The sequence below is a fragment of the Anser anser genome, assembly GCF_964211835.1.
Source record: "Anser anser genome assembly, contig: HAP1_SCAFFOLD_84, whole genome shotgun sequence".
Lineage (NCBI taxonomy): Eukaryota > Metazoa > Chordata > Aves > Anseriformes > Anatidae > Anser > Anser anser.
In genome coordinates, this window is record NW_028153512.1 from 29,331 (window position 1) to 45,158 (window position 15,828).

A 15,828-nucleotide genomic window follows, 5' to 3' on the forward strand; every position below is an offset into this window, starting at 1 on the left:
GGGAGCCGTAGTGTTAGGGGTCAGGGTTCTTAGGGGTAAGGCCCAATATTAGGGTGGAAGGCCAAACTAAGGGGGGAGCCCCCCCCAAAATTGAAGGGTCGAAGCCCCAATTTAGGGGAAGAAACGTCAAAATTGTGGGGTCCCCCAAAATAGGGCGGAAGAGCTCTTAATATTGGGGGAAACCCAAAAAAGGAGGGTGGGGGACTCTAAAATTGGGGGGACCCCCCCAAATTGGTTGTGTCCCCCCCAAAATTGGTTGTGTCCCCCCCAATTAAGGGAGGAACCCCCAAAATTGGGTGGGCGAACCCCCATATTGGGGGGGCAGAACACTTAAATGGAAGTGTGAAATTCCAGAATTGAATGTGGACCCCCCAGAACAGTCTTCAGGGGTTTAGTGTGGTAAATTTTATCGGGTTAGGGCTGTAAGGGTTTTTAGGGTTAGGGTTTCTAGGGTTTGTTGGGGTAGGGGTTAGGGTTAGATCCGTGGTTGCCATAGCGTTAGGGGTCAAGGTTCTTAGGGGTTAGGCCTAATATTAGGGCGGAAGGCCAAAATAAGAGGGTGGGAGCCCCCCCCAAAATTGAAGGGTTGAAGCCCCAAGTTAGGGGAAGGAACGTCAAAATTGTGGGGTCCCCCAAAATTGGGCGGAAGAACTCTTTAATATTAGGGGGGAACCCAAAAAAGGAGGGTGGGGGACTCTAAAATCGGTTGTGTCCCCCCCAAATTAGGGGAGGAACCCCCAAAATTGGGTGGGCGAACCCCCAAATTGGGGGGAAGAAGACTTAAATGGAAGTGTGAAATTCCAGAATTGGATGTGGACCCCCCAGAAGAGTCTTCAGGGGTTTAGTGTGGTAAATTTTATCGGGTTAGGGCTGTAAGGGTTTTTAGGGTTAGGGTTTCTAGGGTTTGTTGGGGTAGGGGTTAGGGTTAGATCCGTGGTTGCCATAGGGTTAGGGGTCAAGGTTCTTAGGGGTTAGGCCTAATATTAGGGCGGAAGGCCAAAATAAGAGGGGAGGAGCCCACCCAAAATTGAAGGGTTGAAGCCCAAAGTTAGGGGAAGGAACGTCAAAATTGTGGGGTCCCCCAAAATTGAGCGGAAGAGCTCTTAATATTGGGGGAAACCCAAAAAAGGAGGGTGGGGGACTCTAAAATTGGTTGTGTCCCCCCCAAAATTGGTTGTGTCCCCCCCAAAATTGGTTGTGTCCCCCCCAATTAGGGGAGGAACCCCCAAAATTGGGTGGGCGAACCCCCATATTGGGGGGGAAGAACACTTAAATGGAAGTGTGAAATTCCAGAATTGAATGTGGACCCCCCAGAACAGTCTTCAGGGGTTTAGTGTGGTAAATTTTATCGGGTTAGGGCTGCAAGGGTTTTTAGGGTTAGGGTTTCTAGGGTTTGTTGGGGTAGGGGTTAGGGTTAGATCCGTGGTTGCCATAGGCTTAGGGGTCAAGGTTCTTAGGGGTTAGGCCTAATATTAGGGCGGAAGGCCAAAATAAGAGGGGGGGAGCCCCCCCCAAAATCGAAGGGTTGAAGCCCAAAGTTAGGGGAAGGAACGGCCAAATTGTGGGGTCCCCCAAAATTGGGCGGAAGAACTCTTTAATATTAGGGGGGAACCCAAAAAAGGAGGGTGGGGGACTCTACAATTGGGGGGGACCCCCAAAATTGGTCGGGTCCCCCCAAATTAGGGGAGGAACCCCCAAAATTGGGTGGGTGAACCCCCAAATTGGGGGGAAGAAGACTTAAATGGAAGTGTGAAATTCCAGAATTGAATGTGGACCCCCCCCAGACCTGGGGAGGAATCCCCAAACTTGGGGGGGACCCCCAAAATTGGGGTTAAAGCCCCAGATCCCGGGGAGCTAAGCCCCAAATTAAGGGAAGGAACCTCAAACATGTGGTGAGAACCCCAACATTGGGGGAAAGAACCTTAATATTAGGGTGGCAGGCCAAGAAAGGATGGTGGGGGCCTCCAAAATTGTGGGGGGCTTGGAATTGGGGGGAATCCCCAAAATGGAGGGGGAACCCCAAAAGTGGGGGGGGGGCGAAGCACCAAATTAGGGGAAGGAACCCCAAAATTGCGGGGAAGAACTCTGAAATGGAGAGCTGAAAACCCGAAATTGAGGGGAAACCCCCCAAAACGGCGGGAAAACCCTCCATAAACACGAAACCGGTAATGTAACAGAGCAAAAAATGGCGTCCTACGGCAAGGTGCGAGGCTCAATTTTCTGGGGAGTGCTGGGAAATGTAGTTCTTGGCCACCGGGTTTCCGGGAGTCCATATTGTTTTCCCAGAGCATGCCGGGAGATGTAGTTCTCGGACACTGGGCTTCCGGGAGGCCATGTTGGTTTCCCATCTTTGCTAGACTCCGGGTGCTCTGGCTTCACAGAGAAACCCCCAAACTGAAAAATGTACCTGCTAATATATTGGGCTCTAAATGTAGCCCTGGGTTAATTGAATAACAATCCCTGGGTAAGATTGAAGTGCAGGAGGGGTTGGCTACGGTTTTAAGAGCCGGTTTGCAGAAAAGGGATTTCCCGTTAAGAAATGGCATATACTGATTGTTCTCTTCCTTGCTCTGCCAAGACCTGAAGCACATCTTGGAAGCCAGGCAGAATCCGTGGAGCCAATGGAGTTCTCAAGCTCGACTTCAGCTTCTTCCCAGCTAGAAGAAGCAAGGACACGCCGGCTGAGTTCCACAGGCAACGCGCCCGTATCTGTAGACGAGGATTTAGAGATGCTACTTTGGGAACTCTCAGACGGCATACTGGAAGCCGAGCTCGACTTGGACCCAGGGAAGGATGAGGATGACCTCCTCCTTGAGCCTCTATTCGTTTAATAAATTGTAAACTTTGATTGTAATCCTATTTGGATTTATAACAGCCATTTATAACACTTTTTATATTTCTATTTTATTTAAGGCTGTCTTGCCCCCCTCCCCCCCCAGCCTCGCTGCTCGCCAATAAAGCTGGCGCAGGGGCTAAGGGATTTGAAGGGCCTGCTTGTACACCTAAGGGATTTGAGGGCCTGCTTGTACACCTTTGGGGACTGCCTCTTTTTGGGGGGGGGGGGTGGGGGGGTGTTAGGAGCTGCTTGTATACTTTTTTAGGCATTCCTCTGAGAGGGGGTTGGGAGCTTCGTGTATACTGGGGGGGGAGGGCCTCCCTCGAGGTGGAAGCGGGGGGGGTTGGAGCGTTTCTACACTGTAGGGGCCTGCCTGTACACTTTTGGGGCCTGCCTTGGAGGGGTTGGGAACTGCTTGTACACCTTTGGGGCCTGCGTCTGCGCGGGGCGGGGGGGGGGGGGGGGGGCGTGGTTGGAGCTGGTTTTAACCTTTCGGGCTTGCATCTGGAGGGGGTTGGGGCCTGCCTTTGGGGGGGTGGTTGTGAGCTGCTTGTATACTGTAGGGGCCTGCTTGTACACCTTTGGGGCCTGCGTCTGGGGGGGGGTGGGAGCTGCTTGTACACTGTTAGGGCCTGCCTTGGGGGAGGGGTTGGGGCATGTGCCTTGGGGGCATGGGGTTGGGAGCTGCTTCTACGCTGTAGGGGTCTGGGTCTTGGGGGGTTGGGGCTGTTTGTACACCTTTGGGGCGTGCCTCTGGGGAGGATGGGGAGTTGCTTGTACACCTTTGGGGCCTGTGTCTGGGGGGGGGTTGGGGCCTGTGCCGGGGGGGTTGGGAGCTGCTTGTACGCTCTAGGGTCCTCTGGCAGGCTTTGGGGCCTCCCTTTGAGGGGGGCAGTTGGGAGCTGGTTGTACACCTTTGGGGCCTGAGTCTGGGGTGTGGGGGCTGGGGCTGAGGCCTGGGGCCTGGGGCATGCATCTGGGTGGTGGTGGTGGGGGGGGTCCAGTTCATGGGGGGGGTGGGTTGGGAGCTGCTTGTGGACAGTTGGGGTCTGCATCCGGGTGTGGCTGGGGCCTGCTTGTAGACTTCTGCAGCCTGTGTCTGGTGTTTGGGGGCTTTTGTGTAGTGTTTGGGGATTGCATTTTGGCTTTGGGATGTGTCTAGAGCTTCTGGGGCCTAGCTGTAGTGCTTGGGGCCTGCGTCTGGGGCTTTTCTGTAGCATTTTGGTAGCGTGTTTGTGATTTGGGGTCTGTATCCAGGGTTTTGCCTTTTTTGTAGTTTTCAGCTTTGTGTCTGTTTCTTTGTTGGTTGCCTGGGGTTTGGGGTTTGGATCATTAGTCAGTGTCATTAGCGTCGGGGGGTTGATATGAAGGGTTAGGGTTGTGGTTAGAGTTGTTACGGTTAAAGAGAATAAGGATTTTAGGGTAAGGGGATCAAGGTTGTGGGAATAAAAATGTTTTTGCACAGAGTTACATCGTTTAGAGGGAAGGAAGGTGGTATTGATATATGCTTGCAGTGATAAGAAAGCTTAACAGACAACCTTGTAAAATGCAGACAACCAGAATCCTTAGAGCAATTGGGTGGAAATCACGGCGTAAGAAACATTACCACCTCAAAGAGGAAAACAGTCAAGAAAAAAATAAAATTGACTAGTAACAGGCCAGCAGCTGTGTATTTTCTGTGAAGCACTGGATAGATCGTGAACATGGATTACCCAGTCAATGGGGAAACTGGGGAGGGTCCTGGTCACCGAGAGGAAAAAAAAAATTATATAAACTGTGTTATGGAACTAGTAGGTGGCTTGTGGGACGCCTGCCATTGCAATTGTGAATAAAAATGCTACCTCACTGAGATACTTGCCTGAGCCTATGGTATTGGTTACAGAGTGTTTCTAATAAGGTGTTAGGGTTTTAAGGTTTCAGGGCTAAGGCACTAGGGTTGGGTTTCAGGGTTAGGGTTTCCAGGGTTTAGGGTTAGGATTTTAAGGTTGTTAGGGTTGGAGTTATAAGGGTTAGGGTTTGGGGGTTAGTGTGTTAAGGTTTTAAAGTATTTTGTGGTTTTAGTGTTGATAGGGTTTTTAGGGTTAGGGTGTTAGGGTCTTAGGGTTTTAGTTATGGTCAGGTATTTAGGGTTAGGGTTTTAAGGTCTTATTTTTTTTTTTTTAAGGTTAGGGTCTCCAGCGTTAGGGCTTTGAGAATCTTTACGTTTTGGGTTAGGGTTTAGAGGGTCTTAATTTTTAGGGTTAGGGCTTTTAGGCGTAGGTCTAGTGTGGTAAATTTTATCGGGTTAGGACTGTAAGGGTTTTTAGGGTTAGGGTTTCTAGGTTTTTTTGGGGTAGGGGTTAGGGTTAGATCCGTGGGAGCCGTAGTGTTAGGGGTCAGGGTTCTTAGGGGTAAGGCCCAATATTAGGGTGGAAGGCCAAACTAAGGGGGGAGCCCCCCCCAAAATTGAAGGGTCGAAGCCCCAATTTAGGGGAAGAAACGTCAAAATTGTGGGGTCCCCCAAAATTGGGCGGAAGAGCTCTTAATATTGGGGGAAACCCAAAAAAGGAGGGTGGGGGACTCTAAAATTGGGGGGACCCCCCAAATTGGTTGTGTCCCCCCCCAAATTGGTTGTGTCCCCCCCAAAATTGGTTGTGTCCCCCCCAATTAGGGGAGGAACCCCCAAAATTGGGTGGGCGAACCCCCATATTGGGGGGGCAGAACACTTAAATGGAAGTGTGAAATTCCAGAATTGAATGTGGACCCCCCAGAACAGTCTTCAGGGGTTTAGTGTGGTAAATTTTATCGGGTTAGGGCTGTAAGGGTTTTTAGGGTTAGGGTTTCTAGGGTTTGTTGGGGTAGGGGTTAGGGTTAGATCCGTGGTTGCCATAGCGTTAGGGGTCAAGGTTCTTAGGGGTTAGGCCTAATATTAGGGCGGAAGGCCAAAATAAGAGGGTGGGAGCCCCCCCCAAAATTGAAGGGTTGAAGCCCCAAGTTAGGGGAAGGAACGTCAAAATTGTGGGGTCCCCCAAAATTGGGCGGAAGAACTTTTAATATTAGGGGGGAACCCAAAAAAGGAGGGTGGGGGACTCTAAAATCGGTTGTGTCCCCCCCAAATTAGGGGAGGAACCCCCAAAATTGGGTGGGCGAACCCCCAAATTGGGGGGAAGAAGACTTAAATGGAAGTGTGAAATTCCAGAATTGGATGTGGACCCCCCAGAAGAGTCTTCAGGGGTTTAGTGTGGTAAATTTTATCGGGTTAGGGCTGTAAGGGTTTTTAGGGTTAGGGTTTCTAGGGTTTGTTGGGGTAGGGGTTAGGGTTAGATCCGTGGTTGCCATAGGGTTAGGGGTCAAGGTTCTTAGGGGTTAGGCCTAATATTAGGGCGGAAGGCCAAAATAAGAGGGGAGGAGCCCACCCAAAATTGAAGGGTTGAAGCCCAAAGTTAGGGGAAGGAACGTCAAAATTGTGGGGTCCCCCAAAATTGAGCGGAAGAGCTCTTAATATTGGGGGAAACCCAAAAAAGGAGGGTGGGGGACTCTAAAATTGGTTGTGTCCCCCCCAAAATTGGTTGTGTCCCCCCCAAAATTGGTTGTGTCCCCCCCAATTAGGGGAGGAACCCCCAAAATTGGGTGGGCGAACCCCCATATTGGGGGGGAAGAACACTTAAATGGAAGTGTGAAATTCCAGAATTGAATGTGGACCCCCCAGAACAGTCTTCAGGGGTTTAGTGTGGTAAATTTTATCGGGTTAGGGCTGCAAGGGTTTTTAGGGTTAGGGTTTCTAGGGTTTGTTGGGGTAGGGGTTAGGGTTAGATCCGTGGTTGCCATAGCGTTAGGGGTCAAGGTTCTTAGGGGTTAGGCCTAATATTAGGGCGGAAGGCCAAAATAAGAGGGGGGGAGCCCCCCCCAAAATCGAAGGGTTGAAGCCCAAAGTTAGGGGAAGGAACGGCCAAATTGTGGGGTCCCCCAAAATTGGGCGGAAGAACTCTTTAATATTAGGGGGGAACCCAAAAAAGGAGGGTGGGGGACTCTACAATTGGGGGGGACCCCCAAAATTGGTCGGGTCCCCCCAAATTAGGGGAGGAACCCCCAAAATTGGGTGGGTGAACCCCCAAATTGGGGGGAAGAAGACTTAAATGGAAGTGTGAAATTCCAGAATTGAATGTGGACCCCCCCCAGACCTGGGGAGGAATCCCCAAACTTGGGGGGGACCCCCAAAATTGGGGTTAAAGCCCCAGATCCCGGGGAGCTAAGCCCCAAATTAAGGGAAGGAACCTCAAACATGTGGTGAGAACCCCAACATTGGGGGAAAGAACCTTAATATTAGGGTGGCAGGCCAAGAAAGGATGGTGGGGGCCTCCAAAATTGTGGGGGGCTTGGAATTGGGGGGAATCCCCAAAATGAAGGGGGAACCCCAAAAGTGGGGGGGGGGCGAAGCACCAAATTAGGGGAAGGAACCCCAAAATTGCGGGGAAGAACTCTGAAATGGAGAGCTGAAAACCCGAAATTGAGGGGAAACCCCCCAAAACGGCGGGAAAACCCTCCATAAACACGAAACCGGTAATGTAACAGAGCAAAAAATGGCGTCCTACGGCAAGGTGCGAGGCTCAATTTTCTGGGGAGTGCTGGGAAATGTAGTTCTTGGCCACCGGGTTTCCGGGAGTCCATATTGTTTTCCCAGAGCATGCCGGGAGATGTAGTTCTCGGACACTGGGCTTCCGGGAGGCCATGTTGGTTTCCCATCTTTGCTAGACTCCGGGTGCTCTGGCTTCACAGAGAAACCCCCAAACTGAAAAATGTACCTGCTAATATATTGGGCTCTAAATGTAGCCCTGGGTTAATTGAATAACAATCCCTGGGTAAGATTGAAGTGCAGGAGGGGTTGGCTACGGTTTTAAGAGCCGGTTTGCAGAAAAGGGATTTCCCGTTAAGAAATGGCATATACTGATTGTTCTCTTCCTTGCTCTGCCAAGACCTGAAGCACATCTTGGAAGCCAGGCAGAATCCGTGGAGCCAATGGAGTTCTCAAGCTCGACTTCAGCTTCTTCCCAGCTAGAAGAAGCAAGGACACGCCGGCTGAGTTCCACAGGCAACGCGCCCGTATCTGTAGACGAGGATTTAGAGATGCTACTTTGGGAACTCTCAGACGGCATACTGGAAGCCGAGCTCGACTTGGACCCAGGGAAGGATGAGGATGACCTCCTCCTTGAGCTTTCCAAGATGATTGATGATTGAACTGCATAGTCCTATGGTATATTTAAAAAAAAAAAAAAAAAAAGAAAAAAAAGAAAACAACTCTTCTTCTTGTTGGATACCCCGAGGTGATCCTTTTTCTAACTGAGGCTTTGCAATGAGACTTAAAGCACAGTTGGAACTGGTAGAAATTGGCAGGATCTGCACTCAGTTGTCCTAAGTTTTCCTGCTGGTCAGAGTTAAGGTCTTGTGCATGGTTCTGTAACTATAGGTGGCTACCTTTGATATCAAGAGGACAAAGCACTTGTTTCTTTTGGCACAGAAAGATGTCCATCGGCACGCTGTGGTGGCTGTGAATTGACGTAGTGATGGAGCGATGCTCTGAAGGCTTAAACGGAAAGCTTCTTCCTTCCGCCCCCCTTGGCACAGCTCGATGTTGGGCACATTGTGAAGCCTGGGTGTTCTGATTTCTCGGACAGTTGATACCCAAATCCCGGAGTTACTATGTCAACTCTTGACTTTTATTTGTGTATGCCATTGTTTTGACTGTAATCTTTTCAGATGATGAAGCTGTAGGGGCGGGAGGGAGCAAAATAATTATTCTAGCGTTGTGGACCAAACATGCTGCCAGGAGTGGTGGTGGTGGGGTCAGCCCACCCGGCCTTACTTTCAATTATCAGGGATGATAAAATGGTGTGAAAAGCAGCAGCTCTGCGATACGGCTACGCTACCCCCACTCCCTTCTCTTGTGCTGTACCAAAGTTCCCCCAAGCTTTGGTTGGTGCTTTTTGCTGGTGACAGTAGGACTCCAGGGCAAGTAGTCGGGACTCTCCTGCAGTAACTGGGTCAATTAAGGGTTGGTTTAAGTGCCTCCTGGTTTTTAAAATTGCTCCCCTGAGCTGCTGGCTCTGCTGCCTGCTACAGCAAATGTTCGGGTGCCATCAGCGTCGCACTTGGGCGTGGGCACTGACCCTGCGGAGGAGAGCTGAGACTCGCGTGTATTGTGTACCCTGCCGCCAGTGATCGTTTTCCCCTAGCAGATCTATTTTGAATCATTTCCCTAAATTTTAGAGGAACTTTAGGCTCTTTGTGCTATGATTTGTGAAGCTGTAGGGGCCCTCAGGCATTTGCTGCTGGCAGAGGAAAACCGCTTGTCGAATTTGTTGTAAATACTTTCTGTTTGGACAACAACGCCTGTGTGTGTGTGTGTGTGTGTGTGTGTGTGTGTGTGTGTGTGTGCGTGCTTTGACGACCCCCTGCGACGCCCCAGCTCCGCGAGGGAAGCTTTGAAGCGGCTCTGGGAAAACCTCTGCGGAAGAAACCGCTGCTAGTGACTTGCGGAAAAGGGACTCCACAATCAGTGAGATTGTAAAGTAGGTATGTTTATTCAGCGCTGGGCAGCACGGGAGGTCGTGGGCATGAAGATTGATGACTCTTCCTCGTCACCGCTAGTTGACCTCTTGTCTTTGCGCAGACTCAGTTGCTCCTTGGCTCTTGTCCATCTGCAGGACCAGTTTCTCCCAGTTTCTTAAGACAGGCTCACTCTCTTATTAGGAGACTGACCTTGGTAAGGGGCCCAAGGCTTCTTGCTTTAGTTAATTGGCACAATGCACCATAGTTAGCAAAGACACTAAGTAGCATCCTAGTTTAACGCTGTCAGCGCTCTATCTCTACTTGATAAGATTCTCCTAACTCCCTCTCTCACTGGAGCCCACGCAGCCCTCCGTCCTGCCGAAGGACTTCACGGGGACTTCTGCCGGCTCCGGGTGCCCGCACACAGACAGAAATGGCTTTGAGAGAAAACAATCAGGAGGAGGAGAGCTCAGAGACTGCGGCCGGCTTCGGCCACCTTCCCCTCGCTTTCCCTCTCCGTGTTCAAACCGAGCACTGTTCTGCCGTCAACCTTCGCTGCCTCTGCCCGCGGCGCCGGGCTTTCGCGGGTGCCATTGCTCCTCTACATATTTTATCCTTCCTTTTGTAAGGAATGGTCCAGCAATTCGTGTCACTAAGGGATTTGAAGGGTTACCATCGAGGCCCGGGTCTAGGTGATAAGAGAACAAAGGGGTTTTTAGGGAAAAGTGCTGACTACTGCAGGGGATGTTGCTAGAGTTTCTGAAATCCGGCGCAGAGGCTCCCAAACGAGGAGGAAGGGGGAGCTGAAGGACAATTGAAGGACAAAAGCCTGAGAGGAAGACAACCAGCATTCAGCCCGAGCAAGCCCCGAGAGACCACCAGAGACTGGTACGCAGGCGCCCCTGGGAGGGGTTTCGGATTCCGGAAACCAATTCTAATAACCCTGCCTCTTCTCGAAGTAGTAATGAATATGTATTAGCCTGGGAGCATCAAAACCAGCCGCCTTACGTAACAGGCGTGCGTCCTGGGGGAGCAGAGACTCCCGGCGCACCCAGCGCTGCTTGCTTGCCTCTATTCGTTTAATAAATTGTAAACTTTGATTGTAATCCTATTTGGATTTATAACAGCCATTTATAACACTTTTTATATTTCTATTTTATTTAAGGCTGTCTTGCCCCCCTCCCCCCCCAGCCTCGCTGCTCGCCAATAAAGCTGGCGCAGGGGCTAAGGGATTTGAAGGGCCTGCTTGTACACCTAAGGGATTTGAGGGCCTGCTTGTACACCTTTGGGGACTGCCTCTTTTTGGGGGGGGGGGGTGGGGGGGTGTTAGGAGCTGCTTGTATACTTTTTTAGGCATTCCTCTGAGAGGGGGTTGGGAGCTTCGTGTATACTGGGGGGGGAGGGCCTCCCTCGAGGTGGAAGCGGGGGGGGTTGGAGCGTTTCTACACTGTAGGGGCCTGCCTGTACACTTTTGGGGCCTGCCTTGGAGGGGTTGGGAACTGCTTGTACACCTTTGGGGCCTGCGTCTGCGCGGGGCGGGGGGGGGGGGGGGGGGGCGTGGTTGGAGCTGGTTTTAACCTTTCGGGCTTGCATCTGGAGGGGGTTGGGGCCTGCCTTTGGGGGGGTGGTTGTGAGCTGCTTGTATACTGTAGGGGCCTGCTTGTACACCTTTGGGGCCTGCGTCTGGGGGGGGGTGGGAGCTGCTTGTACACTGTTAGGGCCTGCCTTGGGGGAGGGGTTGGGGCATGTGCCTTGGGGGCATGGGGTTGGGAGCTGCTTCTACGCTGTAGGGGTCTGGGTCTTGGGGGGTTGGGGCTGTTTGTACACCTTTGGGGCGTGCCTCTGGGGAGGATGGGGAGTTGCTTGTACACCTTTGGGGCCTGTGTCTGGGGGGGGGTTGGGGCCTGTGCCGGGGGGGTTGGGAGCTGCTTGTACGCTCTAGGGTCCTCTGGCAGGCTTTGGGGCCTCCCTTTGAGGGGGGCATTTGGGAGCTGGTTGTACACCTTTGGGGCCTGAGTCTGGGGTGTGGGGGCTGGGGCTGAGGCCTGGGGCCTGGGGCATGCATCTGGGTGGTGGTGGTGGGGGGGGTCCAGTTCATGGGGGGGGTGGGTTGGGAGCTGCTTGTGGACAGTTGGGGTCTGCATCCGGGTGTGGCTGGGGCCTGCTTGTAGACTTCTGCAGCCTGTGTCTGGTGTTTGGGGGCTTTTGTGTAGTGTTTGGGGATTGCATTTTGGCTTTGGGATGTGTCTAGAGCTTCTGGGGCCTAGCTGTAGTGCTTGGGGCCTGCGTCTGGGGCTTTTCTGTAGCATTTTGGTAGCGTGTTTGTGATTTGGGGTCTGTATCCAGGGTTTTGCCTTTTTTGTAGTTTTCAGCTTTGTGTCTGTTTCTTTGTTGGTTGCCTGGGGCTTGGGGTTTGGATCATTAGTCAGTGTCATTAGCGTCAGGGGGTTGATATGAAGGGTTAGGGTTGTGGTTAGAGTTGTTACGGTTAAAGAGAATAAGGATTTTAGGGTAAGGGGATCAAGGTTGTGGGAATAAAAATGTTTTTGCACAGAGTTACATCGTTTAGAGGGAAGGAAGGTGGTATTGATATATGCTTGCAGTGATAAGAAAGCTTAACAGACAACCTTGTAAAATGCAGACAACCAGAATCCTTAGAGCAATTGGGTGGAAATCACGGCGTAAGAAACATTACCACCTCAAAGAGGAAAACAGTCAAGAAAAAAATAAAATTGACTAGTAACAGGCCAGCAGCTGTGTATTTTCTGTGAAGCACTGGATAGATCGTGAACATGGATTACCCAGTCAATGGGGAAACTGGGGAGGGTCCTGGTCACCGAGAGGAAAAAAAAAATTATATAAACTGTGTTATGGAACTAGTAGGTGGCTTGTGGGACGCCTGCCATTGCAATCGTGAATAAAAATGCTACCTCACTGAGATACTTGCCTGAGCCTATGGTATTGGTTACAGAGTGTTTCTAATAAGGTGTTAGGGTTTTAAGGTTTCAGGGCTAAGGCACTAGGGTTGGGTTTCAGGGTTAGGGTTTCCAGGGTTTAGGGTTAGGATTTTAAGGTTGTTAGGGTTGGAGTTATAAGGGTTAGGGTTTGGGGGTTAGTGTGTTAAGGTTTTAAAGTATTTTGTGGTTTTAGTGTTGATAGGGTTTTTAGGGTTAGGGTCTTAGGGTTTTAGTTATGGTCAGGTATTTAGGGTTAGGGTTTTAAGGTCTTATTTTTTTTTTTTTTAAGGTTAGGGTCTCCAGCGTTAGGGCTTTGAGAATCTTTACGTTTTGGGTTAGGGTTTAGAGGGTCTTAATTTTTAGGGTTAGGGCTTTTAGGCGTAGGTCTAGTGTGGTAAATTTTATCGGGTTAGGACTGTAAGGGTTTTTAGGGTTAGGGTTTCTAGGGTTTTTTGGGGTAGGGGTTAGGGTTAGATCCGTGGGAGCCGTAGTGTTAGGGGTCAGGGTTCCTAGGGGTAAGGCCCAATATTAGGGTGGAAGGCCAAACTAAGGGGGGAGCCCCCCCCAAAATTGAAGGGTCGAAGCCCCAATTTAGGGGAAGAAACGTCAAAATTGTGGGGTCCCCCAAAATTGGGCGGAAGAGCTCTTAATATTGGGGGAAACCCAAAAAAGGAGGGTGGGGGACTCTAAAATTGGGGGGACCCCCCAAATTGGTTGTGTCCCCCCCCAGATTGGTTGTGTCCCCCCCAAAATTGGTTGTGTCCCCCCCAATTAGGGGAGGAACCCCCAAAATTGGGTGGGCGAACCCCCATATTGGGGGGGCAGAACACTTAAATGGAAGTGTGAAATTCCAGAATTGAATGTGGACCCCCCAGAACAGTCTTCAGGGGTTTAGTGTGGTAAATTTTATCGGGTTAGGGCTGTAAGGGTTTTTAGGGTTAGGGTTTCTAGGGTTTGTTGGGGTAGGGGTTAGGGTTAGATCCGTGGTTGCCATAGCGTTAGGGGTCAAGGTTCTTAGGGGTTAGGCCTAATATTAGGGCGGAAGGCCAAAATAAGAGGGTGGGAGCCCCCCCCAAAATTGAAGGGTTGAAGCCCCAAGTTAGGGGAAGGAACGTCAAAATTGTGGGGTCCCCCAAAATTGGGCGGAAGAACTTTTAATATTAGGGGGGAACCCAAAAAAGGAGGGTGGGGGACTCTAAAATCGGTTGTGTCCCCCCCAAATTAGGGGAGGAACCCCCAAAATTGGGTGGGCGAACCCCCAAATTGGGGGGAAGAAGACTTAAATGGAAGTGTGAAATTCCAGAATTGGATGTGGACCCCCCAGAAGAGTCTTCAGGGGTTTAGTGTGGTAAATTTTATCGGGTTAGGGCTGTAAGGGTTTTTAGGGTTAGGGTTTCTAGGGTTTGTTGGGGTAGGGGTTAGGGTTAGATCCGTGGTTGCCATAGGGTTAGGGGTCAAGGTTCTTAGGGGTTAGGCCTAATATTAGGGCGGAAGGCCAAAATAAGAGGGGGGAGCCCCCCCCAAAATCGAAGGGTTGAAGCCCAAAGTTAGGGGAAGGAACGGCCAAATTGTGGGGTCCCCCAAAATTGGGCGGAAGAACTCTTTAATATTAGGGGGGAACCCAAAAAAGGAGGGTGGGGGACTCTACAATTGGGGGGGACCCCCAAAATTGGTCGGGTCCCCCCAAATTAGGGGAGGAACCCCCAAAATTGGGTGGGTGAACCCCCAAATTGGGGGGAAGAAGACTTAAATGGAAGTGTGAAATTCCAGAATTGAATGTGGACCCCCCCCAGACCTGGGGAGGAATCCCCAAACTTGGGGGGGACCCCCAAAATTGGGGTTAAAGCCCCAGATCCCGGGGAGCTAAGCCCCAAATTAAGGGAAGGAACCTCAAACATGTGGTGAGAACCCCAACATTGGGGGAAAGAACCTTAATATTAGGGTGGCAGGCCAAGAAAGGATGGTGGGGGCCTCCAAAATTGTGGGGGGCTTGGAATTGGGGGGAATCCCCAAAATGGAGGGGGAACCCCAAAAGTGGGGGGGGGGCGAAGCACCAAATTAGGGGAAGGAACCCCAAAATTGCGGGGAAGAACTCTGAAATGGAGAGCTGAAAACCCGAAATTGAGGGGAAACCCCCCAAAACGGCGGGAAAACCCTCCATAAACACGAAACCGGTAATGTAACAGAGCAAAAAATGGCGTCCTACGGCATGGTGCGAGGCTCAATTTTCTGGGGAGTGCTGGGAAATGTAGTTCTTGGCCACCGGGTTTCCGGGAGTCCATATTGTTTTCCCAGAGCATGCCGGGAGATGTAGTTCTCGGACACTGGGCTTCCGGGAGGCCATGTTGGTTTCCCATCTTTGCTAGACTCCGGGTGCTCTGGCTTCACAGAGAAACCCCCAAACTGAAAAATGTACCTGCTAATATATTGGGCTCTAAATGTAGCCCTGGGTTAATTGAATAACAATCCCTGGGTAAGATTGAAGTGCAGGAGGGGTTGGCTACGGTTTTAAGAGCCGGTTTGCAGAAAAGGGATTTCCCGTTAAGAAATGGCATATACTGATTGTTCTCTTCCTTGCTCTGCCAAGACCTGAAGCACATCTTGGAAGCCAGGCAGAATCCGTGGAGCCAATGGAGTTCTCAAGCTCGACTTCAGCTTCTTCCCAGCTAGAAGAAGCAAGGACACGCCGGCTGAGTTCCACAGGCAACGCGCCCGTATCTGTAGACGAGGATTTAGAGATGCTACTTTGGGAACTCTCAGACGGCATACTGGAAGCCGAGCTCGACTTGGACCCAGGGAAGGATGAGGATGACCTCCTCCTTGAGCTTTCCAAGATGATTGATGATTGAACTGCATAGTCCTATGGTATATTAAAAAAAAAAAAAAAAAAAGAAAAAAAAGAAAACAACTCTTCTTCTTGTTGGATACCCTGAGGTGATCCTTTTTCTAACTGAGGCTTTGCAATGAGACTTAAAGCACAGTTGGAACTGGTAGAAATTGGCAGGATCTGCACTCAGTTGTCCTAAGTTTTCCTGCTGGTCAGAGTTAAGGTCTTGTGCATGGTTCCGTAACTATAGGTGGCTACCTTTGATATCAAGAGGACAAAGCACTTGTTTCTTTTGGCACAGAAAGATGTCCATCGGCACGCTGTGGTGGCTGTGAATTGACGTAGTGATGGAGCGATGCTCTGAAGGCTTAAACGGAAAGCTTCTTCCTTCCGCCCCCCCTTGGCACAGCTCGATGTTGGGCACATTGTGAAGCCTGGGTGTTCTGATTTCTCGGACAGTTGATACCCAAATCCCGGAGTTACTATGTCAACTCTTGACTTTTATTTGTGTATGCCATTGTTTTGACTGTAATCTTTTCAGATGATGAAGCTGTAGGGGCGGGAGGGAGCAAAATAATTATTCTAGCGTTGTGGACCAAACATGCTGCCAGGAGTGGTGGTGGTGGGGTCAGCCCACCCGGCCTTACTTTCAATTATCAGGGATGATAAAATGGTGTGAAAAG

General features: G+C 50.8%; 1 long non-coding RNA gene across 1 annotated transcript; it reads left to right on the forward strand.

Moving 5' to 3' along the window:
- The first annotated feature begins 14,651 nt into the window (after window positions 1–14,651).
- LOC310892019 lies at window positions 14,652–15,226 on the forward strand. Its single transcript, XR_014577843.1, has 2 exons — window positions 14,652–14,791; window positions 14,906–15,226. It is a non-coding gene; the product is annotated as an uncharacterized lncRNA (long non-coding RNA).
- Window positions 15,227–15,828: the final 602 nt, after the last annotated feature.